Source organism: Bos indicus, chromosome 26 (genome assembly GCF_029378745.1).
Source record: "Bos indicus isolate NIAB-ARS_2022 breed Sahiwal x Tharparkar chromosome 26, NIAB-ARS_B.indTharparkar_mat_pri_1.0, whole genome shotgun sequence".
Classification (NCBI taxonomy): Eukaryota; Metazoa; Chordata; class Mammalia; order Artiodactyla; family Bovidae; genus Bos; species Bos indicus.
In genome coordinates, this window is record NC_091785.1 from 29201320 (window position 1) to 29228805 (window position 27486).

The 27486-nt window shown below is 38.9% G+C and overlaps 1 long non-coding RNA gene across 1 annotated transcript in view; it reads right to left on the bottom strand.

Moving 5' to 3' along the window:
* Window positions 1–369: 369 nt before the first annotated feature.
* Window positions 370–27486, bottom strand: part of LOC139179976 (uncharacterized) — a 418854-nt gene continuing 391737 nt past the window's right edge. Inside the window, exons 8-10 of the long non-coding RNA XR_011564279.1 lie at window positions 18144–18269; window positions 14211–14267; window positions 370–4306 (exon numbers count right to left, since the gene is read on the bottom strand). This is a non-coding gene — a long non-coding RNA (uncharacterized lncRNA). The remainder of the gene's footprint in view (window positions 4307–14210; window positions 14268–18143; window positions 18270–27486) is intronic.

The window sequence follows — 27486 nt, forward strand, 5'->3', positions numbered from 1 at the left end:
GTCAATAGGCTTATAACTTTCCCATGCTGACAAGAATTAAAACAGAAAGTAAAATTATCATTATCACACAAATTTTCAGTACTCAATCTACAAATTTCTGCTTTAAACTACATTAATAGTTTTGACAGTGTGCTTCAAACTAGATCAGTTCATTTCAGTCACTCAGTCATGTGCGACAATTTGCGACCCCATGAATTGCAGCATGCCAGGCCTTCCTGTCCATTACCAACTCCCGGAGTTCATCCAAACTCTTGTCCATCGAGTCAGTGATGCCATTCAGCCATCTCATCCCCTGTCTTCCCCTTCTCCTCCTGCCCCCAATCCCTCCCAGCATCAGAGTCTTTTCCAATGAGTCAACTCTTCGCATGAGGTGGCCAAAGTTTTGGAGTTTCAGATTTAGTATCAGTCCTTCCAAAGAAAACCCAGGACTGATCTCCTTTAGAATGAACTGGTTGAATCTCCTTGCAGTCCAAGGGACTCTCGAGTCTTCTCCAACACCACAGTTCAAAAGCATCGATTCTTCAGTGCTCAGCTTTCTTCACAGTCCAACTTTCACATCCATATATGACCATTGGAAAAACCATAGCTTTGACTAGGCAGACCTATGTTGGCAAAGTAATGTTTCTGCTTTTCAATATGCTATCTAGGTTGGTCATAACTGTCCTTCAAAGGAGTAAGCGGCTTTTAATTTCGTGGCTGCAATCACCATCTGTAGTGATTTTAGAGCCCCAAAAAATAAAGTCTGACACTGTTTCCACTGTTTCCCCATGTATTTCCCATGAAGTGATGGGACCAGATGCCATGATCTTAGTTCTGAATGTTGAGCTTTAAGCAAAATTTTAGCTCTCCTCTTTCACTTTCAACAAGAGCCTTTTTAGTTCCTCTTCACTTTCTGCCATAAGGGTGGTGTCATCTGCATATCTGAGGTTATTGATATTTCCCCTGGAAATCTTGATTCCAGCTTGTGCTTCTTCTAGACCAGCGTTTCTCATGATGTATTCTGCATATAAGTTAAATAAGCAGGGTGACAATATACAGTCTTGACATACTTGTTTTCCTATTTGGAACCATATGTTCTTCCATGTCCAGTTCTAACTGTTGCTTCCTGACCTGCATCTAGGTTTCTCAAGAGGCAGATCAGGTGGTCTGGTATTCCCATCTCTTTCAGAATTTTCCACAGTTTATTGTGAGCCACACAGGCAAAGGCTTTGGCATAGTCAATAAAGCAGAAACAGATGTTTTTCTGGAACTGTCTTGCTTTTTCAATGATCCAGTGGATATTGGCAATTTGATCCCTGGTTCCTCTGCCTTTTCCAAAATCAGCTCGAACATCTGGAAGTTCACGGTTCACATATTGCTGAAGCCTGGCTTGGAGAATTTTGAGCATTACTTTACTAGTGTGTGCGATGAGTGCAATTGTGCGGTAGTTTGAACATTCTTTGGCATTGCCTTTCTTTGGGATTGGAATGAAAACTGACCTTTTCCAGTCCTGTGGCCACTGCTGACTTTTCCAAATTTTCTGGCATATTGAGTGCAGCACTTTCACAGCATCATCTTCCAGGATTTGAAATAGCTCAACTGGAATTCCACCACCTCCACTAGCTTTGTTCATAGTGATGCTTTCTAAGGCCCACTTGACTTCACATTCCAGGATGTCTGGCTCTAGGTCAGTGATCACACCATTGTGATTATCTGGGTCATAAAGATCTTTATTGTACAGTTTTTTGTGTATTTTGCCACCTCTTCTTAATGTCTTCTGCTTCTATTAGGTCCATACCATTTCTGTCCTTTATCGAGCCCATCTTTGCATGAAATGTTCCCTTGGTATCTCTAATTTTCTTGAAGAGACCTCTAGTCTTTCCCATTCCATTGCTTTCCTCTATTTCTTTGCATTGGTTGCTGAGGAAGGCTTTCTTATCCCTCCTTGCTATTTTTTGGAACTCTGCATTCAGATGTTTATATCTTTCCTTTTCTCCTTTGCTTTTCACTTCTCTTCTTTTCACAGCTATTTGTAAGGCCTCCCCAGACAGCCATTTGCTTTTTTGCATTTCTTTTCCATGGGGATGGTCTTGATCCCTGTCTCCTGTACAGTGTCACGAACCTCATTCCATAGTTCATCAGGCACTCTATCAGATCTAGTCCCTTAAATCTATTTATCACTTCCACTGTATAATCATAAGGGATTTGATTTAGGTCACACCTGAATGGTCTAGTGGTTTTCCCCACTTTCTTCAATTTAAGTCTGAATTTGGCAATAAGGAGTTCATGATCTGAGGCACAGTCAGCTCCTGGTCTTGTTTTTGCTGACTGTATAGAGCTTCTCCATCTTTGGCTGCAAAGAATATAATCAATCTGATTTCAGTGTTGACCATCTGGTGATGTCCATGTGTAGAGTATTCTCTTGTGTTGTTGGAAGAGGGTGTTTGCTATGACCAGTGCGTTCTCTTGGCAAAACTCTATTAGCCTTTGCCCTGCTTTATTCCGTATTCCAAGGCCAAATTTGCCTGTTAGTCCAGGTGTTTCTTGACTTCCTAATTTTGCATTCCAATCCCCTATAATGAAAAGGACATATTTTTTGGGTGTTAGGTTTAAAAGGTCTTGTAGGTCTCCATAGAACCGTTCAACTTCAGCTTCTTCAGTGTTACTGGTTGGGGCATAGACTTGGATTAGTGAGATATTGCATGGTTTGCCTTGGAAACGAACAGAGATCATTCTGTCATTTTTGAGACTGCATCCAAGTACAGCATTTTGGATTCTTTTGTTGACCATGATGGCTACTCCATTTCTTCTAAGTGATTCCTGCCCACAATAGTAGATGTAATGGTCATCTGAGTTAAATTCACCCATTCCAGTCCATTTTAGTTCGCTGATTCCTAGAATGTTGACGTTCACTCTTGCCATCTTCTGTTTGACCACTTCCAATTTGCCTTGATTCACGGACCTAACATTCTAGGTTCCTATGCAATACTGCTCTTTACAGCATCGGACCTTGCTTCTATCACCAGTCACATCCACAACTGGGTATTGTTTTTGTTTTGGCTCCATCCCTTCATTTTTTCTGGAATTATTTCTCCACTGATCTCCAGTAGCATATTGGGCACCTACCTACTTGGGGAGTTCCTCTTTCAGTATCCTATCATTTTGCCTTTTCATACTGTTCTTGGGGTTCTCAAGGCAAGAATACTGAAGTGGTTTGCCATTCCTTTCTCCAGTGGACCACATTCTGTCACATCTCTCCACCATGACCTTTCTGTCTTGGGTGGCCCCACAGGGTATGGCTTAGTTTCAGTGAGTTAGACCAGGCTGTGGTCCATGTGATTAGATTGACTAGTTTTCTGTGAGTTTGGTTTGTGTGTCTGCCCTCTGATGCCTCTCGCAACACCTACCATCCTACTTGGGTTTCTCTTACCTTGGACGTGGGGTATCTCTTCACAGGTTCTCCAGCAAAGCGCAGCCGCTGCTCCTTACCTTGGATGACAGCTCTATTAGGACACTGTTTCTTCCTTATTCTGAGCTTGAGTTAATGCCGAATCCCGTGCTCAGCTGAATGAGGAGAGTGTGCTAATATTCCCAAGACATCACTGAATTATTTTTAAAAGGGCACAAAGGTAACGAGAGGGGCACAGGAAGAGCAGGCAGGATAGACAGTGAAATTGAAAGGGGAAGAAGGAGGTATTGGGGGGTGGGGGGAAGAGGTGGGAGGCAGAAGAAGGGAAAGGAGAGAAATGGAGGATAAAATAAATAAAGGAGAGGGGAGATAGTTGTAGGGGGAACAAGCTGTCTCCTGCCCACACAGTGGAAAAGAAATTTCTGACAATCAGAACGAGAACTCGCACACATGCCCCCAAGAGGGGTCAGAAGGAGATAAGGAGACTGGAGTTATATCCAAACAGAGGAACAAACAGTCAAACTATATACCAAGTGAAAAAAAAAATTTATATTTCATTTTTCTGATGAAAAATCATGAAACAACAATGTTAAATCCACTAAAGCTGATGATATTACAATTGATACTACTGATTCAGCACTGCACAATAGACTAAAATAGTTTCCACATAGTTCATGCTGATAATAATATAATAAATAAACACACCTGTAAATAACTTACACTTTCCCAGTGAGTCTTTTTATGCTTCACACATACTTTTACCACCATCAGTTATAACACATCGCAGTAGGTTCCACTTCAGATTTCAATGAATTAGTGTTTTCTCAACTTCTTTGAAAATATTCTTACCTGTGGTTATTCCATGCAGTCTATTAATAATGGCTAATCCTTCAATCACTTCAAATTCAGTATTGACTCCTGGAAAAAAGCAAAATTTGTTAACTCATCAATAGTCATGGAAGACAACTCAAAATGTTCCAGCTTATCTTTAATTGACTACTGATTTGCTTCTAATATTCACAGCCCTTCAAATTTTTTTTTCCCACAGAAAGGCAAATAGCTTTTAACAATTTTGTTTCTTTCCAGACACATTTCTTTTTCTATTGTAATCAAAAATGGTATAATTAATCCACAATTGGTAAACTGTTTTCTTTGCTTGGCTAACAAATGAGTCACTTAGACACTTTAGTTGTAGTCTTATTTATATTTTTTCTGAAGAAATTGTGTTGTGGTAAGACATTGTTTTAGACTTTCTAGTTTTTCTTAACATTGCTTTCCAGTATTCCACAATAAGGATATTGTGATGGTTGCTTAGTTTGCTAAAGGCAATGTAAATACAGTTTTTTAGAATAGTTATAATGCCATCACATAATAAGTGGAATACTTTGATTTCTATTCAATAACAAAGTAATCTACACTATTGTGCCTTTAAATCACACGATTTTTTTCTTCTACTTGTTATGTTGACATTGTTTATTATGCACTAGTAATAAATAAAATAGCTTGATACTTTATGCCATATTTGAGTGCCATTTATGAGGCATCAAAAAATTGTCAGGTTACAACTGCATCTGTCATGTTGTGGTGTGCTAAGCAGCAGTGCAAAGTCATGGCTGCACCATATGTGGTCTCTGTTCAACTCTGCCACTGTAGCTGGAAAATAGACATGGAGAATACATTTGAGCATAGCTGTAGTACAATAAAACTTTACATGTGGACATTTACATTCAAATTTAGTATAGCTTTCATGGCTGGGAAAATAATGTGTATCGTTAGTGGGTTTTTTTTTTTTGTTTTTTTGTTTTTTTTTTAACTATTTAAAAATAGCTGACAAGCCATAAGAAAATAGGTAGTGGGCCACATTTGACCTTCATTTTAGTTTGCAGATCTCTGGTTCAGAGTATGGATTTTAATGCTGGTACTCTTGTTTCCATTACTTTCTTGAACAACCAAATTCTTGAACAATACATATAAGCTCTGACTCTTTGCAACCCCATGACCTATACAGTCCATGGAATTCTCCAAGCCAGAATACTGGAGAGGCTAGCCGTTCCTTTTTCCAGGGGATATTCCCAACCCAGGGAAAGAACTCAGCTGTCTCACATTGCAGGTGGATCTTTTACCAGCTGAGCCACCAGGAAAGCTCAAGAATACTAGAGTGGGTAGCCTATCCCTTCCCCAGGGGATCTTCTCGACCCAGAAATCAAACTGGTGTCTCCTCCATTGCAGGTGAATTCTTTACCAGCTGAGCTACCAGGGAAGCTATATGTAAGCTCCAGTTTCCTCACTGATGAAATTAGGATAATAGTAATAACTTTGTTGTAGGGCCATGGAAAAGAATCAAATAAGCTTATGCTTGAAGATGCTCAGCTTGGTGCCAGACACATAATAACATACATTGAAAGTAATCATTAATTTTGGTTTCTCTGTTGGCCATTGCTAAGCCCAAGCACAAATATGTTTTTATTCTGAGGGATCTTCTAGAAGAATGAAATGTCAAATATTTAAATCTCAATTATTATTTCAATTATTACCACTGAAATAACTATTGATTATATATTACAATTATAGGTACATAATATATTTATTATAACTAAAATAGCTATTTCAATTATTATAACTAATCTCTATTAGTTAACATATAGGGACAAGACTTGCCTAAAGTTGATGGAAATAGGGCATAAAAGGACATATTTGTGGACAACATATAATTGTTTCACTTTCTTATTTATATCATGAGTCTACAGGGTGGGAAGTCTAGAGTGGTCCATCCTTTCCACCCACAGGGATGGCTTGGTTATGTCAGAGGACACATCCTTTCTCAGAGGCCTCAGTTCAGTTCAGTTCAGTTCAGCTGCTCAGTTGTGTCCGACTCTTTGTGACCCCATGGACTGCAGCACGCTAGCCCTCCCTGTCCATCGCCAACTCATGGAGTTTACTCAAACTCATGTCCATTGAGTTGGCGATGCCATCTCATCCTCTATCATCCCCTTCTCCTCCCACCTTAAATCTTTCCCAGCATCAGGGTCTTTTCCAATGAGTGAGTTCTTCACATCAAGTGGCCAAAGTATTGGAGCTTCAGCTTCAGTATCAGTCCTTCCAATGACTATTCAAGACTGATTTCCTTTAGGATGGACTGGTTGAATCTCCTTGCAGTCCAAGGGACTCTCAAGAGTCTTCTCCAACACCACAGTTCAAATACATCAATTCTTTGGCACTCAGCTTTCTTTATAGTCCAACTCTCACATCCATACATGACTACTGGAAAAACCATAGCCTTAACTAGACAGACCTTTGTTGGCAAAGTAATGTCTCTGCTTTTTAATATGCTGTCTCAGAGGCCTATGAGCTTGAATTAGCTTTAGCTAAGACCATCTCAATGGGTTTCTCTTATAGCTAAGTTGGTAAGGAATCCACCTGAAATGTGGGAGACTTGGGTTCAATCCCTGGGTTGGGAAGACCCCCGAAGGAGGGCATGGCAACCCACTCCAGTACTCTTGCCTGGAGAAGCTCCAGGAAACAGAAACCTAGTGGGCTACAGTCCATGGGGTCACAAAGAGCTGGACACAGTTGATCGACTAAGCACAGCACAATACCATCTCAATACTTTTAGCAGTTAAACGTAAGTAAATTCAATTGACAAATTCAGAATTGTTACTGTAATAGCCTCAAGTTGTGTATCTTCACTGTGTTAAGTGGTTAGACAGGATGCTAGTTACTGCCGAACACATTTTGAAATGTCTAGTAGGTCATACGTGGAAAAGAAATGTAGATGAATTGGACTGATTGTTTTCTATTCAGAGTAATAAAGCTGGAAAGGGGGTGTTGGGTCCTTATTTATTGGTATAAATTGTCACAGAAGAGGTGCCAACCCTGGCTTGATCATTTGGAGTATGTTTATACATTCAACTCAATTGCTATATGATGGAGGGCAAGCTGGTCTCCAAAACATGTGACCCCTACAGGGTAACCTGGGAGAGCTGTAATTGTAACAGGTCACCCCCTCTCCTGTGCTTCGGTCCCAAATTATCTCAAGTGAATACACAACATCATGTAGATAAAATCAGTGTCTTTGATATGCAAATTTTATTTAATATACATCATGGTGTTCCAGTTGCCAAACACATTGTGCTTTTCCTATATAGAAAACTGAACATTTCAGCAGACACTGTCTTCAACTAATATTAGAATTTATTGAGCAGCCAAATAGAAACATCCACACTTTACAATATACTGTAGTGTTCAACAAGGCTACAGAAAATGCACAGAAGAACAGATGTGCTTTGTTAAATCCAATTTATTTCATATCTACTAACTTTAGTACAGTATAGCTCTGCCAGTGATAATAATTTGAATGCAATTATAATTGCCCATCCTTTATTACCTGAGCCCTAGTGTAATTTGTTTGTAATCAGGCTATAGCAAGTTGATTGTTCTCCCTCCCTTTCAAATGTACAGAGAGAGACTGTTGAAAGAAAATTTGCCTATACAACTAAATTGCAGAGCTCAGACCATCACAGCATCCAGGGAAACATAAAGGACATTAAATATAAATACACATCACAATAGCTCATGTCCAGCCTAAATAGGTGCATTTACATTTCAATTTCATTTGATTATTCAAATTATATTATTACCATGATCATAACTGTTTTAATTTGCCAGTATGGATAAATGGCTTCCCTTAAAAAAACAATGGTGGTTGCCAATAAGTAGTGAAGATAATAATTTGCTCTGAGCACCTATTTGGAGGGCTATTAATCAGGCAAGTATCCCATTCAAGAAGCTTGAACCACTGTGTTAGGCAGAACCTGGATACTTAACAACCAGGGAAGAAGAATACTAAACCCGAAAACAAGCTGTGTCACTGAATTCTTGCATGATATTGGACAAGTCATTCCACCTCTGTGCAGTTTTTATCACATGTACTTCTTTCTAATGCTGCCATGAGTTTACTAGAGTTGTCTTCTGCTGGGAACGCCCATCTTCCTTTTACCCAAGATCCACTTAGCTCCCTATTGTCTGGTCTTCATGTTTATTATTTTCCATTTATTGTGTTCTTAAGTTCTAATTAAGCTTGATCCTCTTTGATATACTTTATAACCTTATTTTAAAGGCTTTGCTAATTTCAATGTTTGAGCAATTTGTGAAACTCTTACTTTCAAGTATTACTGCTCTTCACTGTGCCTGATATTTTCTGTTTTATTGTCATGTCCAGCATTTTTTAAGTTTTTCAAGACACTGTGGGTGACACATCAGAGATACTCTGGTTTCTACAATTCTTCTCTGAAGACAAATGCTATTGTTTTTCTATTAGCCAATTAACCCACAAACATATCTGCTTACTCTTGTAGAGCAGAGGTCAACAACTATAGCCCCGGGCCAAATCTGGAAAACCATCTATTTTTAGAAATAAAGTTTTATTGTAACCCAGCTAAACCCATTTGCTTATTATCTACAGCTGCTTTCAGGCTATAATAGCAGAGATTGAGTCATTTCTATGAACACTGACTAGACTAAAAAGCCTATAATATTTAGTATCTGGCCCTTTATAGAGAGTTTTTACCAAAGCCTCTTCTAGGAGATAAGCCTGACATGTGTGTTTTGAAAACAAATAAAAAGAATATTCCTAGATGATTTTTTTTAATTTTTTATTTTTTAATTTTACAATATTGTATTGGTTTTGCCATATATCAACATGAATCCGCCACAGGTATACACGTGTTCCCCATCCTGAACCCTCCTCCCTCCCCGTACCATCTCTCTGGGTCATCCCAGTGCACCAGCCCCAAGCATCCAGTATCGTGCATCGAACCTAGACTGGTGACTCGTTTCATATATGATATTATACATGTTTCAGTGCCATTCTCCCAAATCATCCCACCCTCTCCCTCTCATACCGTTTTACAGAAAAACTCTATTAACATATCTATAAGATCCATTATGTTTCTGAGTCTTTCACTGTAGATGTCAGATTATAAATTCATGAAATAGAAGATGCAATTTTAATCTCAGAATAATGACACAAAAATCTTTAGTCTCCCACTGGTTAACTCATACTGATATTGTTACTCTATTTTAAATATAAAAACAAACAAAAATGTCCTTTTAGAGTCCAGGGATGCAAGAAAAATCATCTCAGAATTATTTCAATATAGCTATAGTCTATGATTCAGAGCATATTTATCATATTTCAATTTTTTTGTTTGATTTGCTTTGTTTTGATTTTGTCTTTTTTGCTTCTTCCCAAACTGGTTGCAGTTTACATGGCTAGGAATAGAGCAGTTGGCCATTTGGAGGCAAAGAGATGCACAACCAGAGAAGGCAATCAGCACAATCCATGAGAATTTTTGGATGTCAATTTCAGGAATTTTGGACATAAATGAGATGGGAAATGCTCATTAATCAAGCCCAAGCTGCCTGTTTCTCAAAGGACATAGAATCAATATAGGCCAAATTTTCTATTTCTCCACAGCCTACCTCACTAAGCACCTTGAAAAAGACTTTATGGGCAGTTTTCCTATAGATTTAGTATTTGCAATGCAAGAACATCAACCTCTTTAAATGTTGGGCAGAGAGAACTTCAAACTGTGAAACAAGTATGTCTGATTGAAGGGTAAAAACCATCAAACACTGATTCCGTTCTATAGAAATGCAGTCTGTAATAAGATAGTGATATGGGCAAATGAATTTTGAATTTTCATGTTGTAAATATTGATTTTTGAAAGAATTGTTCTATCACTTTCCACCCCTAAAACAAATATATAAACAAATAGAAACAATACCTTTTACCAACACATGTTAAAATAATCATATAAAAATATTTGAAATATATCAGAAAAGAGTTAATCTACTAAATACACAAAAAGTTCCTACTATCAGTAAGAAAATAAACCTTATGCATTGATAGATTAATATTCAAAATATATGAAAAGCATATATATTTAATATATGTTATGCTACGCTTAGTCGTGCAGTCATGTGCAAATTTTTGCAACCCCATGGACTGTAGCCAGCCAGTTCATGGGGATTCTCCAGGCAAGAATACTGGAGTGGGTTTCCATGTCCTCCTCCAGGGGATCTTCCCAACCCAGATATCGAACATAGGTTTCTCCCATTGTAAGCAGATTTTTTTACCATATAAGCCACCTAAGAAGCCAAATTTAATATGAATTTCCACTAATAAGACATGTTAACTTAAATATCCACAATTATTATTGACATGTTTTATTAGAAAAAAACATTGTTGTTGAATTTTTCCCTAAAGATACAAACATATTGGAAGTAATATTAGTCAATGTTACAAAGATGTTAATTATCAAGCTATGAAAAACATGGAGGAAACTTAAATGTTTATTATTGAATGAAAGAAGACAATATGAAAAGGCTACATACTATGATTCTAACTATATGACATTCTGGAAAAGGCAAAACTTGCAGGATATATAGAACCATCTCTTATCTGTACATATTAACCATAGATAATACTTAGAGGGACTGGCAAATTGGAAGAGTCACTCAATATTGACAAATAAAAGTTCTAGCAATAGTAATAGCAGTGGGGATATTGTTAATAGTACTAATTAATTAAATATAGTTGAGAAAACCCTCTATTTTACCTCCATATATTTATAATATGTGTGATTTTTGCTTATATCATCTTCCAAATATTCAATATGCAGTGCCAAAGTAAATACACTGAGCTAAATTAATAAAGCTAAATTAGCATGAATTAATTGGCCTTGAGGAAGATTTCCTGGCATTTATAAGCAAAGCATTTCTCCCATCCTGTATCTCTCATCATAAGGTCTCGGTAAAATTCCTAGTTTCTGTATTTTCAGTCTTCATGTTCATTTTCTTCAAGTAACTCTTATCAACACCACTTATTTTAATTTATTGATAAAAATATTATGAGTTAGACTCTGGGGAAAAAAAAACATAAAATAGTAACCTAAATAACTTAACTTTCTTAAAATCCTCCCATCTACTACACAAATATTATAACTCATATTTTCATATCTATTTCAAACAATTTCATGTAGATACTTATATGTGTAGGCATGTTTTTTATATAAAGGAAAAAACATTATTTTTGTTCATTTTTTCTACCATTATTTCCCCCCGTTCAGTTCAATTCAGTTCAGTCTCTCAATCGTGTCCAACTCTTTGCAACCCCATGAACCGCAGCACGCCAGGCCTCCCTGTTCATCACCGACTCCCAGAGTATACCAAAACCTATGTCCATCGAGTCGGTGATGCCATTCAACCATCTCATCCTCTGCCATCCCCTTCTCCTCCTGCCCTCAATCTTTCCCAGCATCAGGGTATTTTCCAATGAGTCAACCCTTCACATCAGGTGGCCAAAGTATTGGAGTTTCAGCTTCAGCATCAGTCCTTCCAATGAGCACCCAGGACTGATCTCCTTCAGAATGGACTGGTTGGATCTCCTTGCAGTCCAAGGGACTCTCAAGAGTCTTCTCCAACAACACGGTTGAAAAGCATCAATTCTTCAGTGCTCAGCTTTCTTTATAGTCCAACTTTCACATCCACACATGACCACTGGAAAAACCATAGCCTTGACTAGACGGACCTTTGTGGACAAAGTAATGTCTCTGGTTTTTAATATGCTGCCTAAGTTGGTATTAAAAAAAAAAAAAGCAGATTGGTATTAAGGCTTCCCTGGTGGCTCAGAGGTTAAAGCGTCTGCCTGCAATGCGGGAGACCTGGGTCAGGAAGATGCCCTGGAGAAGGAAATGGCAACCCACTCCAGTATTCTTGCCTGGAGAATCCCATGGATGAAGGAGCCTGGTGGGCTACAGTCCACGGGGTTGCAAAGAGTCGGACACAACTGAGTGAGAGACTCGACTTGACTTGAGGTTGGTATTAACTTTCCTTCCAAGGAGTAAGTGTCTTTTAATTTCATGGCTGCAGTCACCATCTGCAGTGATTTTGGAGCCCCCCAAAATAAAGTCTGGCACTGTTTCCCCATCTATTTGCCATGAAGTGATGGGACTGGATGCCATGATCTTTGTTTTCTGAATGTTGACCTTGAAGCCAACTTTTTCACTCTCCTCTTTCACCTTCATCAAGAGGTACTTTAGTTCTTCACTTTCTGCCATAAGGGTGGTGTCATCTGCATATCTGAGGTTATTGAGATTTCTCCCAGCATCTTGATTCCAGCTTGTGCTTCTTCCAGCCCAGCATTTCTCATGATGTACTCTGCATATAAGTTAAATAAGCAGGGTGACAATATACAGCCTTGACATACTCCTTTTCCTATTTGGAACAAGTCTGTTGTTCCATGTCCAGTTCTAACTGTTGCTTCCTGACCTGCATACAGGTTTCTCAAGAGGCAGGTCAGGTGGCCCCCATGACCTGCCAAAACTATTGTTATTCTGTGATGTAAAGAAAAAGTACAAAATACATGCACCTTATTGTACATAAATTTTATCTCATAAGAAAATAAGGTACTGCGAAATACTAACCTCTAGTTAAATACATTCAGCTATAATTACTGACAGCTAGAAGTTTGAAATTTAACACAAAATGATCGATCAGCAGATGAATAGATCTACAAACAGAACCTAAAAATATTAATTGTATAATATTGATGGCAGATAGTTTGGTATTCACTGCAAAATTCTTTAATTTTTTTATGCTTGAAATTTTCTTAGAAAGTGTTGGATAAAGGGAACTAGAAGAGCCCCAGATTCCTAGAATGCAAACAGCAGCAGGCATTTTTAGAGATCAGGTATGATGTGCTTATAATAATCTAGGGAAGAAATAATGAGGGAGCAAACTGGAAAGATTATATAAATGGAAGATTTGTGTGTCAAGAAAAGCAGTCACAAAGATAAGATACTAGGGAAGAATAAGCAACCATATTTGGAAATAATCTGATAGCCAGAGTGATGGAAAGTAAGAATTTAATTATGATTAGATGGTTTTAGCAGAATGGAGATTCTGGAGGATGTAGAGGTCACACAATGCTAGCAGATAATAGAATTCCAACTAGCTACAGTGAAAAGATAGCACTTAAAAACCCAAGCTCTTATTTGAGAGCCTTACAGCAGCAAAAGGCTGACCTCAAAAGCTATGTCTCATAAGTTGACCTGAATCATGAAATCTCTGCAGCCAGAGGTTCCCAGCTAACTGGCCTGGTTGCAGCTGGACAGCAAGTTATTTCTTGAAGAGAAACCTTGATGGTGAACTTCTCTGACTATCATTCTGAACTCTGTGAATGCTAGTGTTGTTGAGAATCTGAATTAAGCTGTACACCTAAAGATTTTTGAGTGGTGTTCTGATGAACAGTTAAATACTGGCTTATTTTGGCACTGTTTAGGTTTTATTTTAGACTTTGTTGGGGTGGGTCTAATGTAGGGCTAATCTAGGGCTAAAGAAAATTTACTTCTAAAATGTAGCTTTTCTGTAATTTCGAACAAATGCCTCAGTTACTTAGTGATGTCTATCCATCCTGGCTAGTTGGAATTTTAATATTACCCAAGACTGCAAATTACAGAATTTTCAATAAGTTCAAAGCTTCTTGGCAGTTCTTCTCTATCCGGCCCCACAGGACCCTGTTTTATGCATGCAAAACTCAGTACACAGCTAGAAATGCAAGGGGACCCTAACACAGAAAATGAGGCTACTTCTCTGTACAACCTCCTCTGTTCCAATTTCTTTCCCTGCAAAGTTCAGCTAGGATCTCAGTCCAAATTTCTGTTTTCTCCGCCCAGAAAAACCACTACTCTCTGTTTTCACTTCACCTCTCCATGGTTAAAGATTCCTCCTGGCACAAATTTCACACAAATATGGAACTCACCTCACATGTTTCTCTTCATTCAAAGATCATATGTTTGGGCTGTTTGTCATCCAATGCCTGAAAGCAAGTTTTTCATGAATTAAATACAGTGTCATATTTACTTCAGCCAGAGGTTAATTCTGATAACCATCACTCCATCGTTCTCAGAACAAGAAAGCCAGGTGCTCATATCTTAATAGGAAAAGACTCAAATATTATTTAGAGGAGTGCCTCGAGTTCTGTTCATTATTTGAAGGGTAACTGAATTTCTTAACAGAGTTTCCTAGCAGGTGACCAGTTATAGAGCAGCTGTCAGCATGGGTGTTGGAGCCCTTTCCTTTCTCACTATGACCAGTTACACAAAGTTGAGAGGAGAGTGAAAGGTTGGCTTAAAGCTCAACATTCAGAAAACTAAGATCATGGCATCCAGCCCCATCACTTCATGGCAAATAGATGGGGAAACTGTGGCTGACTTTATTTTTCTGGGCTCCAACATCACTGAAAATGGTGACTGCAGCCATGAAATTAAAAGATGCTTACTCCTTGGAAGGAAAGTTAATACCAACCTAGGCAGCATATTAAAAAGCAGAGACATTACTTTGTCCACAAAGGTCCATCTAGTCAAGGCTATGGTTTTTCCAGTGCCCATGTGTGGATGTGAGAGTTGGACTACACAGAAAGCTGAGCACCGAAGAATTGATGCTTTTGAACTGTGGTGTTGGAGAAGACTCTTGAGAGGAGATCCAACCAGTCCATCCTAAAGGAGATAAGTCCTGGGTGTTCATCGGAAGGACTGATGCTGAAGCTGAAACTCCAATACTTTGGCCACCTGATGTGAAGGGTTGACTCATTGGAAAAGACCCTGATGCTGGGAGGGATTGGGGGCAGGATGAAAAGGGGACGACAGAGGATGAGATGGCTGGATGGCATCACTGACTCAATGGACATGAGTTTGGGTAAACTCCGGGAGTTGGTGATGAACGGGGAGGCCTGGCGTGCTGCGGTTCATGCATTGCAGAGTCAGACACAACTGAGCAACTGAACTGAACTGAACTGATGGCTCAAGGTTCTCTGATTAGAGCTGGTTTCTATTTCCACTAGGGGATTTAGGTTGGAGAATTACAGATTTTGGCAAATCAAAGAGTGGATTGGGCTCGATAAAGGTCAGAAATGGTATGGACCTAACAGAAGTAGAAGATATTAAGAAGAGATGGCAAGAATACACAGAAGAACTGTACAAAAAAGATCTTCACGACCCAGATAATCACGATGGTGTGATCACTGGCCTAGAGCCAGACATCCTGGAATGTAAAGTCAAGTGGGCCGTAGAAAGCATCACTACGAACAAAGCTAGTGGAGGTGATGGAATTCCAGTTGAGCTATTGCAAATCCTGAAAGATGATGCTGTGAAAGTGCTGCACTCAATATGCCAGCACATTTAGAAAAGTCAGCAGTGGCTACAGGACTGGAAAAGGTCAGTTTTCATTCCAATCTCAAAGAAAGGCAATGCCAAAGAATGCTCAAACTACCGCACTCACCTCACATGATAGTAAAGTAATGCTCAAAATTCTCCAAGCCAAGCTTCAGCAATATGTGAACCGTGAACTTCCAGATGTTCAAGCTGGATTTAGAAAAGGCAGAGGAACCAGAGATCCAATTGCCAACACCCACTGGATCATCAAAAAAGCAAGAGAGTTCCAGAAAAACATCTATTTCTGCTTTGGTGACTATACCAAAGCCTTTGACTGTGTGGATCACAATAAAATGTGGAAAATTCTGAAAGAGATGGGAATACCAGACCACCTAATCTGCCTCTTGAGAAACCTGTATGCAGGTCAGGAAGCAACAGTTAGAACTGGACATGGAACAACAGACTGGTTCCAAATAGGAAAAGGAGTACGTCAAGGCTGTATATTGTCACCCTGTTTATTTAACTTATATGCAGAGTACATCATGAGAAACGCTGGACTGGAAGAAACACAAGCTGGAATCAAGATCCCGGGAGAAATCTCAATAACCTCAGATATGCAGGTGACACCACCCTTATGTCAGAAAGTGAAGAGGAACTGAAAAGTCTCTTGATGAAAGTGAAAGTGGAGAGTGAAAAAGTTGGCTTAAACCTCAACATTCAGAAAACGAAGATCATGGCATCCGGTCCCATCACTTCATGGGAAATAGATAGGGAAACAGTGGAAACAGTGTCAGACTTTATTTTTGGGGGCTCCAAAATCACTGCAGATGGTGACTGCAGCCATGAAATTAAAAGATGCTTTCTCCTTGGAAGGAAAGTTATGACCAACCTAGATAGCATATTGAAAAGCAGAGACAGTACTTTGCCAACAAAGGTCCGTCTAGTCAAGGCTATGGTTTTTCCAGTGGTCATGTATGGATGTGAGAGTTGGACTGTGAAGAAGGCTGAGGCGCCGAAGAATTGATGCTTTTGAACTGTGGTGTTGGAGAAGACTCTTGAGAGTCCCTTGGACTGCAAGGAGATCCAACCAGTCCATTCTAAAGGAGATCAGCCCTGGGATTTCTTTGGAAGGAATGATGCTAAAGCTGAAACTCCAGTACTTTGGCCACCTCATGTGAAGAGTTGACTCATTGAAAAAGACTCTGATGCTGGGAGGGATTGGGGGCAAGAGGAGAAGGGGACAACAGAGGATGAGGTGGCTGGATGGCATCACTGACTCTATGGATGTGAGTCTGAGTGAACTTCGGGAGTTGGTGATGGACAGGGAGGTCTGGTGTGCTGCTTTCATGGGGTCACAAAGAGTCAGACACGACTGAGCGTCTGATTTGATCTGATCTGATCTGAAGAGTGGATTGACTCTGTTCTTTATCTCATTTATTTAAGCTTTTTATATATTATGTTAATTTCATATTCCTGTTAACTAATTACTGCAAATTTAGTGGCTTAAAACATCACACATTTGAAAATCAAAAGACAGAGGACTTCTACAGGACTGAAGTGTTATCAGGACTGCTTCCTTTTGAAGGTTCCAGGGCAGGATTCCTTCCTTGTCTCTTCCAGCTCCTAGAGGCTGCTGGCTTTCCTCACCATGTAGCCACATCTTTCCTATCTCTGTTTGCATCCTCACACTGCCTCCTTGTCTCTCTTACCTATTGCTTCCTATTTATAAGAACCCTTCTAACTACATGGGGACAACTATATAATCTCCTCACCTCAAAACCCTGCATTTACATACATCAGCAAACTCTCCTTTATATTTATGGTCACATATTCTTGCGTGCGTGCCAAGTCACTTGAGTCATGTCTGACTCTTTGCAACTCTATGGACCTTAGCCCACCAGACTCCTCAGTCCATGGGATTCTCGGCGAGAATACTGGAGTGGGTTGCCATGCCCTCCTCCAGGGGATCTTCCCGACCCAGGGGTGGAACCTGTGTCTCCTGCGTCTCTTGTATTGGCAGGCAGGTTAATTACCACTAGTGCCACCTGGGAAGCCCATGGTCACGTAGTCTCAGGTTTGGGGAATTAGAACATGGCCATCTTTGGGGTCATTATTGGTCTACCATACATATGAAGAGATAAATTTCTCTGAAGTCCAAATTTCAACAAATGAAAATGATTGCATACCTTTTCAAATATATTTTTATTCAGACTATTTCATTACTTTAAAATATACTGACCGAACACACACACAATTTGGAGCAGCTTTAATGACACAACCCCATGGACAATTTCCTTTTAATATTTCAGAGATATGGTTGAATAAATCCTACGTTTTTACAGGAAGACTTTCTATGAGATCTACCTGCTGAAATCTCAATGCATTAGAGATTGAATAAAACTTTCATTTAAAATAACACTTTGAAATTGACCTTGGAGGAAAAACCTCATACCTGAGGGTGAGATGGCTGCACATATATTTAGAATGTTCTCTTTCTAGGAGTTCTTGGTTTCAAATTCTCTCCTCTGTGCATAGTAACTTACCTTTGTGAAGTGACTTCCAACAATTCTTCTCAAGTTCCATTCTTAATGTGGACTGGCCTTTCCTGATACATTGCCCCTGGGTGAAATTCTCCATAGCATTCCCCTGGAGGTTTTTCTCTCCCTTCTCTGCAAGATAAAACAGATGTATAGATATTCATCAAAAACTCAGTACTTTTGTAACAGATTAAATGTCACTTCTTGGGAAATACATAAAATGCATGCAGCCTAGCTCCAAATAGCTTCCATGTGTTTCTATTTCTTTCTGAACTATTACTGAATAATATAAATAATATTACTCTCTCACTCTAGCATTTTTTAAGATGGAGAAATTTCCCCCCAAGCTGGGACATGGCATTAACAGGTGAACTATCACTTTTTTTTTTTTTTTTTTTTGACAAGGTTCTAGGTCTGAGGAATGAACAAAATGCTCTCTTTGAGGAATTTGAAACTCAAAGAAGATGAGTGAGTTAGACACATTTGAGCAGCTTGCACAAAAACTAGAATTCTAAATTATGCTTTTAAATGCCCCAATAGTTCAAAATTACATTTTGTTTTATGTCATTTCCACTCAGAGTATTATGCTTGACTCTTAACCTAGGCCTCAAAATCTTTATAGAAGGAAGGATACCCTCTTCCATTCAGAATCACATGTATCTACTAGTACAGTGCTGAGCAAAATAGTAACTATGTAATGCAAAATGTAGAAAATTCTGAAAGAGATGGGAATACCAGACCACCTGACCTGTCTCTTGAGAAACCTGTATGCAGGTCAGGAAGCAACAGTTAGAACTGGACATGGAACAACAGACTGGTTCCAAACAGGAAAAGGAATATGTCAAGGCTATATAGTATCACCCTGCTTATTTAACTTATATGCAGAGTACATCATGAGAAATGCTGGACTGGAAGAAACACAAGCTGGAATCAAGATGCTGGGAGAAATCTCAATAACCTCAGATATGCAGGTGACACCACCCTTATGGCAGAAAGTGAAGAGGAACTAAAGTGCCTCTTGATGAAAGTGAAAGTGGAGAGTGAAAAAGTTGGCTTAAAGCTCAACATTCAGAAAACTAAGATCATGGCATCCGGTCCCATCACTTCACGGGAAATAGATGGGGAAATAGTGGAAACAGTGGCAGACTTTATTTTGGGGGCTCCAAAATCACTACAGATGGTGACTGTAGCCATGAAATTAAAAGATGCTTACTCTTTGGAAGGAAAGTTATGACCAACCTAGATAGCATATTCAAAAGCAGAGAGAGACATTACTTTGCCAGCAAAGGTCTGTCTAGTCAAGGCTATGGTTTTTCCTGTGGTCATGTATGGATGTGAGAGTTGGACTGTGAAGAAGGCTGAGCGCCGAAGAATTGATGCTTTTGAACTGTGGTGTTGGAGAAGACTCTTGAGAGTCCCTTAGACTGCAAGGAGATCCAACCAGTCCATTCTGAAGGAGATCAGCCTTGGGATTTTTTTGGAAGGAATGATGCTGAAGTTGAAACTCCAGTACTTTGGCCACCTCATGCGAAGAGTTGACTCATTGAAAAAGACTCTGATGCTAGGAGGGATTGGGAGCAAGAGGAGAATGGGACGACCGAGGATGAGGTGGCTGGATGGCATCACTGACTCGATGGACGTGGAATGGGTGAACTCCGGGAGTTCGTGATGGACAGGGAGGCCTGGCGTGCTGCGATTCATGGGGTCACGAAGAGTCGGACAAGACTGAGCGACTGAACTAACTGAAGTGAGTTCAAAATGGATTGTAATGCAGAACGCAGTCCAACACAACTGAGCGACTGAACTGATGCTTAGATTAGGTGCTGGAGAGTAAGTAAATGGAGGCAGTCAGGTAAGCTTGGCAGGCAGGAGGCAGTTTGTCCCAGCCAAAGTTACCCTAAATTAGCCAACAGCCAATCTGTCTACACACAAAGATTTAAAGGTGTCTCCATGAACAGCAGAATAATATAGCTGAACTCCAGTTGACCCCAGTGGGATATACTACTCAAAACTTCTCAGTGATACTTCATTGCTTTCCAGATAAAACCCATACTCTATAGCTGAGATGATTCCACCTGATGTATTTCCTTCCTACCTCTTCAGTATAGTTAGTATCTTCTTATTTTCTCTACTTTCCTATATATCCATATTACAAAAATGTGAAAAACAGTTATAATGTGTCACCTTTATTTGATTCCCCTCCTTCTGTTGCCATATATGAACCTTGGCCAAAAGCATAGTCTCTGTAAAGAAGATGGGTTTAAGTATCATGTTCATCACTTAAAACCTCCCAAAAGTTTTTACTTTATTTTATCTGTAAAATGGAAATACTAACAGCAATTTATACATAGGGTGTGTGTTAGTCGCTTAGTCATGTCCGACTCTTTGTAACCCCCATGGACTGTGGCCTGCTAGGCTCCTCTGTCCATGGAATTCTCCAGGCAAGAATACTGGAGTGGGTTGTCATTTCCTTCTCCAGGGGATCTTCCCAATGCAGGGATCAAACCTGGGTCTCCTGCATTGCAGGCAGATTCTTTACCATCTGAGCCACAAGGGAAGCCCTACATATAGGATGATAGAGGATGTCAGTAACTTATGCCTGGTAAGAACTCCACAAGTGTTGACTACTATTATAAATACTCTTTTTTTTCCTCTTAGAAGTGAAGTGGTGTCGCTCAGTCGTGTCCGACTCTGCGACTCCATGGACTGTAGCCTATCAGGCTCCTCCATCCATGGGATTTTCCAGGCAAGAGTGCTGGAGTGGTTTGCCATTTCCTTCTCCATTACCTCTTAGAATCCCCTATTAATTTTTCAACATACAGACCACAGATTCTCAAAGACCCTTGGCTGACATTCCTTGCTGCACTGCTTCCACTCCCATGCTCATTCCTCAACTTTGTTCCTCTTATACCCTGGACATGCAATATAGTAGCTCTTACCAATAACATAATAGCTGATCTGTTTGTCTCCCCTCAGAGAACTGTAAGCTTCTTGAAGGCAGGGACAGGACCTAGTTTACTTGTAAATTACAGGTACCTGCACCTAATCCGTTGAAGGTGTTCTGTGAACATGTTTCCTTTTGTGAATTTTGGAAACATCAAGGCTCAGCTTTAGCAGAGAAGAGAATGAATAGTCATAGTGGGAAAGGCTGTCAAGCATAAAGAGCTCTTGGCTCAGTTATGGTTATGTACTTTAGTGTCTTCTACATCAATGACTAGAAGGAATATATTGCCAGCCAGCTGAGTTCAAACATAACCCAGACATCCTACCAGGTAGGTAACCTAGGCATCCTACCAGGATCCTGGGTCTAAATAACTGTGATCTAGCCAAGGGGTGGCTCATAACAGAAATAGCTGATTTTTTTATGTAGTTACCAGCTCAGTTTCCCTAAAAAAATTTATATAGCTCTTTGCTTTAAAATGCTAATTTATCATTTATTGTGGGAAAAAACTGTCTCTGAGAAGCCAAAATTTGGAATGAATATGAGAACCTGCCTTCATCAAAATCATGATGGTAAGTAGAAGACCTCATTTTGATGAAGATGCCAGTTTTTCTACCTTTCCAAAGGCAACAAATCTGAAAATGATACATATTATGATTTTTCCCATCTGGAATTTCAAAGCTATCTTTCATTAGTTTATCCACATTTCTCTGAAGAGAGATTATTGCATCCAGAATTAGGAAAATGATCGTCTTATCCTTGAGGGAACTTCTTCCACTTTAAGCCCAGCTTCCACTGTAAAAGAGATTCATTTCCCTTCTTTACAATTTTTTCTCAGTATACGATAAAATTAAGAATCAATTAGAAAATGCATGGGCTTCCCTGATAGCTCCGCTGGTACATACATAGGGGAGATTCTAACACACACACAGATTCATATAGATAGGTAGATAATAAATAATTTTTTCAGATTCTCAGCAAAATTCTCTTCATAAATCCCTGCCTTTGCATCTAGGGAATGGTATTTCTCTTTGGATTCTCCAGGATTACCTAGCAATAACTAGTGCAATTTTTGTGGACACAAGTGAAACTCAGATATTTTCAGTCAGTTTGCAGTTTGATTAGTGTACGCCAGCTCTTTCTCAGTCTTTTCTTCCCTTTTTATCTGACTTAAACCTCTTCCAGAATAATGCCCTTTCCCAAGTTGCTTTGATTTGGAGGATAGGTAATATATAATAATTAACTTCTGCAAAATCTTTCATTTCTTGGGCAGAGATAATTGAATTACTGTTTATTCAAAGGTTTATCACTTCCCCTAGGATATTTTGATGATCCTACATGATAAAAGTGTAAGATATCAAAGTAACAAATTCCAAATTGCTATATTCACTGACTCATAGGTAAATTGGATGCTTTATCCATTTGAATTTCAAACATCATGTAGTATAAAAAATAAAAACATTTGGAAAGAAAAGATAGTTATAAATTCAATTAACTCCCGGTAATTCACCATTCCATGTAATGTTGTGATTTTGTTTTGTAATGTGTTATAATGAGACTTACTGGTAATAGAAGTGCCTGCTTCCAATTAGGTATTTGAGAACGTGGAACTATTCTATCATGCAAGGATTAAAAAATAGTATAGGATAGGAATGTAGAACATCTGCTCAGTATGAAATAATGTTAAATCAAAGGTCTTAAAAACATTAGATAGTTGATATCCATTGTCTAGTTGACTAAAAACAGACAGTATTGAGGGATGTTCCCAGATGCTCAACTTCAATGGACATCCTCAGAGAAGACTGAATGCTATCTCTGGAGAAATAAGGAAAACACCTGCTATGGGGAGCTCCTTTATGAACAGTGCTCCTAATTCTCTTTGATCCATATATATTCCTTGCATCAAATAACCTGCACTGCTTAGTATCTTTGCAATTGTGGTTATGTCCTGTGATGCATGGCTAGCAAGAAGGGTATGAAATTTATTTCATAATGTGATCTAATAATTAGGAGACACCGGATGACTAAGCTTAGGATAAGAATGTTCTCCATGCCCAAAATAGAAAGCATACACTGGCTTTTGAGAACAGCATGAGAAACTATGCAAAGAGGTGGCCTAACTGTGAATGTGGAGCCATAAATTGAGAATTTAGGAAGGCTGTCTATGTTGGCAGGAATCAAAAATATCTCCTTTCTGGATCAATACAATGAACAATAGAATGGATACCACTATACACCCAAAGAAATAAACTAACCAGGAATAATAGATAAATGATTTAAAAGAAATATGAATCCTGTCTTCAAGACTTGAATATTATTCTCTTTTTTTAGACTTTTTCTTGGGGTGGGGGGGGGGTGGACAGAAACTAAGTCCAGAGAAAACATTAATGTGATTTTCAATGAGACCAGTTTGCATCATTGAAAGAAGGTCAAATGTATCTTTCCCCTCAGCATCCATGAAATAGGCTGGTAAGTAATTACTGGTAAGTAATCTAGTTTCTTTAAGTAGAAAGTGAAGGCAAGAGACGAAACCATGCTGAGAGACAGAAACAGACATGGTAACCTACAACCACCACATTTGTGACTGAGGTAGGATTATACATTTAGGCTTAGAAATCTGAAATAACTATTTAAGATATTAGTTATTTAAAAGGGAGCATTAAGTCCTGATGATCACAAGTATCAATGTGTCTCTATTTTCTCATTAAAATTATTGAAATTCAAGATGCAAAGGACTTTAAATAAATAAGAAGTAAATCAAATATTTTAGCCACCTTTATGTAAATCTATCCAATGATAACATTTCTGAGTTTGTACATTTGGGAAATTTGAGACTTTTTAAAGGGATGATGACTATGAAGTAGATAACATGTCAAAGACCTGATAGAATGAAATGCTCACTCAGGTGACAGACGTCACTGCAGTACAATTGACCCCGACTTTAAGATGCACATATATGCTTTCCAACTCTGACTCCTACGTCAGTCTTTTTTAAGGACAGAGCATTTCCCTCAAACTGGTGCATTATCCAATGGGTTGTTACAAGCAAAAGTGACTTGTGGAAACTAAAACTATTAATACTAAAGCAGGCTCCAAATTCCAGCCCTTTGTATCCAAGTGCCAGCCAGAGGGCCAACTGTTAAAAATCCATATTCCTTAGATGTGGAGGATCATCTTTTTGTTGAAAAACTCACATCTCACAATTTGTTGCTTATTATCTCATTTTATGTTTTTATCTGAATTTTTGAAGCATTTACAAATGTTGCAAAACCATTCAGCGAAAATCCAAATCACTAGCTTTCATATACTTTCAAATTCCAAATCTTCCTGGGTCCTCTATCATGAACGTGTTGGCTTTCAACTTACAGTCGGCATTAACTTGTCCTTTATCCAATCAGTTGCCAGGTTTAATTCAGTTTCAAAAGGAGCAACATTTATTGGGAACTTATTAAGTGTCTTGCATGGTGACAGGCAGAAATTCTGTCTCTGAACTGAGCCTCAAATCCTATTCACACTTTCTGTTTCTACTACCCTATGACATCATTCCCACAGTTGTTCTCTCTTCTTGCTCTCTTCGTTTATATATTATACTTGTTAGCAGGGACTTTTGTCATTCTATCTGGGAAGCTAATGTCTGTTTTGCATCGTAAAGAAGATATCAATATATCGCAAGATCTCAGTAAAGAAAAAAAGAAATATGCTGTGTTTCAGCAGTCACTTGATTTCTTTGCTAATAACACCTCTATAACTGCAGGCTCTAAGCAATCAGCCATCAAGTAGCAGAACTGCACAACACAATGGTCCCATTGTTTTTTTTTTCTATAAAGATCATAATATTTAAATTTAATATTATATCATATGCAATACATGTTTAGTGTCCTTAGTCAATGTGACTGTGGTATGTGTATGTGTCTGTGAGCATATATGTGTGCTGAAACTTCCTCAGCTATTTATAATTCTGTAACATATTATATGCATCACTGGCCATTTCTCATGGCATCTTCAAGTACCTCTGTTGAAAGAGTTGAAAGCAACAAAAACTGGACATTGACTTGTTGAGAATAAATAAAACCAGTCAAGGCTAAGGCCAAATTTTACAACCTGGAGACTATTTTAATTTGGCAAAATCTGGTCTTCTTGTTATAAACAGAAATGCCTTCACATTTGCCTTGTCCTATCTTGGAGGAATGAATAAATTACAGAAATGAACAAAATTTTCTGCTTAATCACACAGACATTGCTCTGCCTTGCTCCAACTGTGGAGATATTGAAAATTAAAATATATAACACTGTAGGCACTGCCCCTGCTCCCCTCTGAAACAGACCCTCTTGCTTGTGTTTGTATTATTTTGTTTTTTCATATTCATTACAGTGTTCTGTGTGGCTCGAAGAGTTCATTAAATGTGAGCAGTAAGCCTAGAGCATCAATCAGATAAATAGTATTCCACTTAAAAAAATAATGTTTTATTTGTTGCCTCATTTCATTTTATCTTTGCCCTTGCCCCTTGACTTAATTTATTCATATATAATCATAGATACCACCTCAGTGATTAGGGGTAAGGTAGCAGTTGCAATCTATCTGTTCTGGGAAGAAGATTACAGATGCTGATTCTCGGCAAAGCTACTAATCTCTTCCTAAAAGTATCACCTTACTCACTGCCTGACCCTGTCTCCAAGAGCAGATTCTACGGCATGGTAAAAACCATGGACAATATATCTAAGAGTTAAAAAGTCTTGCAGTAAATCTCCAATTTCAAATTTCTGCTGCTTCAATTACCCCACAACTTCATGATTACCATTTAGTTTAACATTTGAAGGCCCACTTTTATTACCCATAAACCAGTAAGGATGAGTGAGCTTACAATGAAATAATATAATGCAAGTAGCCAATACCTGGGACAAAGCATTTGCTCTATGGATGTTAATAATCACTTTTTTCTTCTTTTTTGATAATGCTGGGGATTTGAGAAGCTTAAGAAAATCTACCCAAGTGCTTCTGCAGACAGGTGGATTCAACAGAATCATTTGGAGCTGCTTGATTAAAAAAAAAATAAATGTACATTTGCTTTTTTTTTTTTTTCATTCTTGACTCCATAGATAATGAATTCAATACTATGATTGAAAGTGAAAGTGTTAGTTGCTCAGTCGTGTCCAATTCTTTGGGACCCCATGGACAGTAGCCAACCAGAATCCTCTGTCCATGGTATTCTCCAGGCAAGAATACTGGAGTGGGTTGCCATTTCCTTCTCCAGGGGATCCTCCAGATTCAGGGACTAAACCTGGGTCTTCTGCATTGCAGGCAGATTCTTTACCATCTGAGCCATGAGGGAAACCCACTCTGTTTAATATATGCCTAATACTCCCTCTCACATCCATACATGTCAGGTATGGATGTGAGAGTTGGACAATAAAGAAAGCTGAAAGTGAAAGTGAAGTTGCTCGGTTGTGTCTGACTCTTTGCGACCCCATGGACTGTAGCCTACCAGGCTCCTCTGTCCACGGGATTTTCCAGGCAATAGTACTGGAGTGGACTGCCATTTCCTTTCCAGGGGATCTTCACAACCCAGGGATTGAACCCAGGTCTCCCGCATTGTAGACAGACGCTTTACCATCTGAGCCACCAGGAAAGTCATAAAGAAAGCTGAGTGCCAAAGAATTGATGCTTTTGAACTGTGGTGTTGGAGAAGACTCTTGAAAGTCCCTTAGATAGTAAGGAGATCAAACCAGTCAGTCCTAAAGGAAATCAGTCTTGAGTATTCATTGGAAAGACTGATGCTGAAGCTGAAACTCCAATACTTTGGCCACTTGATGTGAAGAACTGACTCATTGGAAAAGACCCTAATGCTGGGAAAGATTTAAGGTGGGAGGAGAAGGGGATGATAGAGGATGAGATGGCATCACCAACTCAATGGACATGAGTTTGAGTAAACTCCAGGAGTTGACAATGGACAGGGAAGCCTGGTATGCTGCAGTCCATTGGGCCTCAAAGAGTTGGACACAACTGAGCAACTGAACTGAACAAAACTGAATACTCCTTCTAAGTGAGACTGATAGCAGTCATACTTGCAAATCACCATTTTATTAATCTCCCCATAAATTCTATCACTCAATTCCCTTTTTCAATATTGTTGCCAAGTGTTTCTGTAACTTTGGCTTAAAAATTTTAAATAATGAACTCAAAATCCCTCTTGAATCATCTGTCTATATATAACAGCTTTAAAATGCTATTAATTCCACCCAAGCGAAGTTTCTCTCCAGCATTCCTCATTGCTGATACAAATGCAAACCTAGAGTCATGCAGAAAAATAAAAATCAACACCTCTTTGTGTCTGATAGCCATTAATCTATTTGAAATCATATATTGCTCACCATATTACCAATTGGCATATGCCATATTATAGACTCATA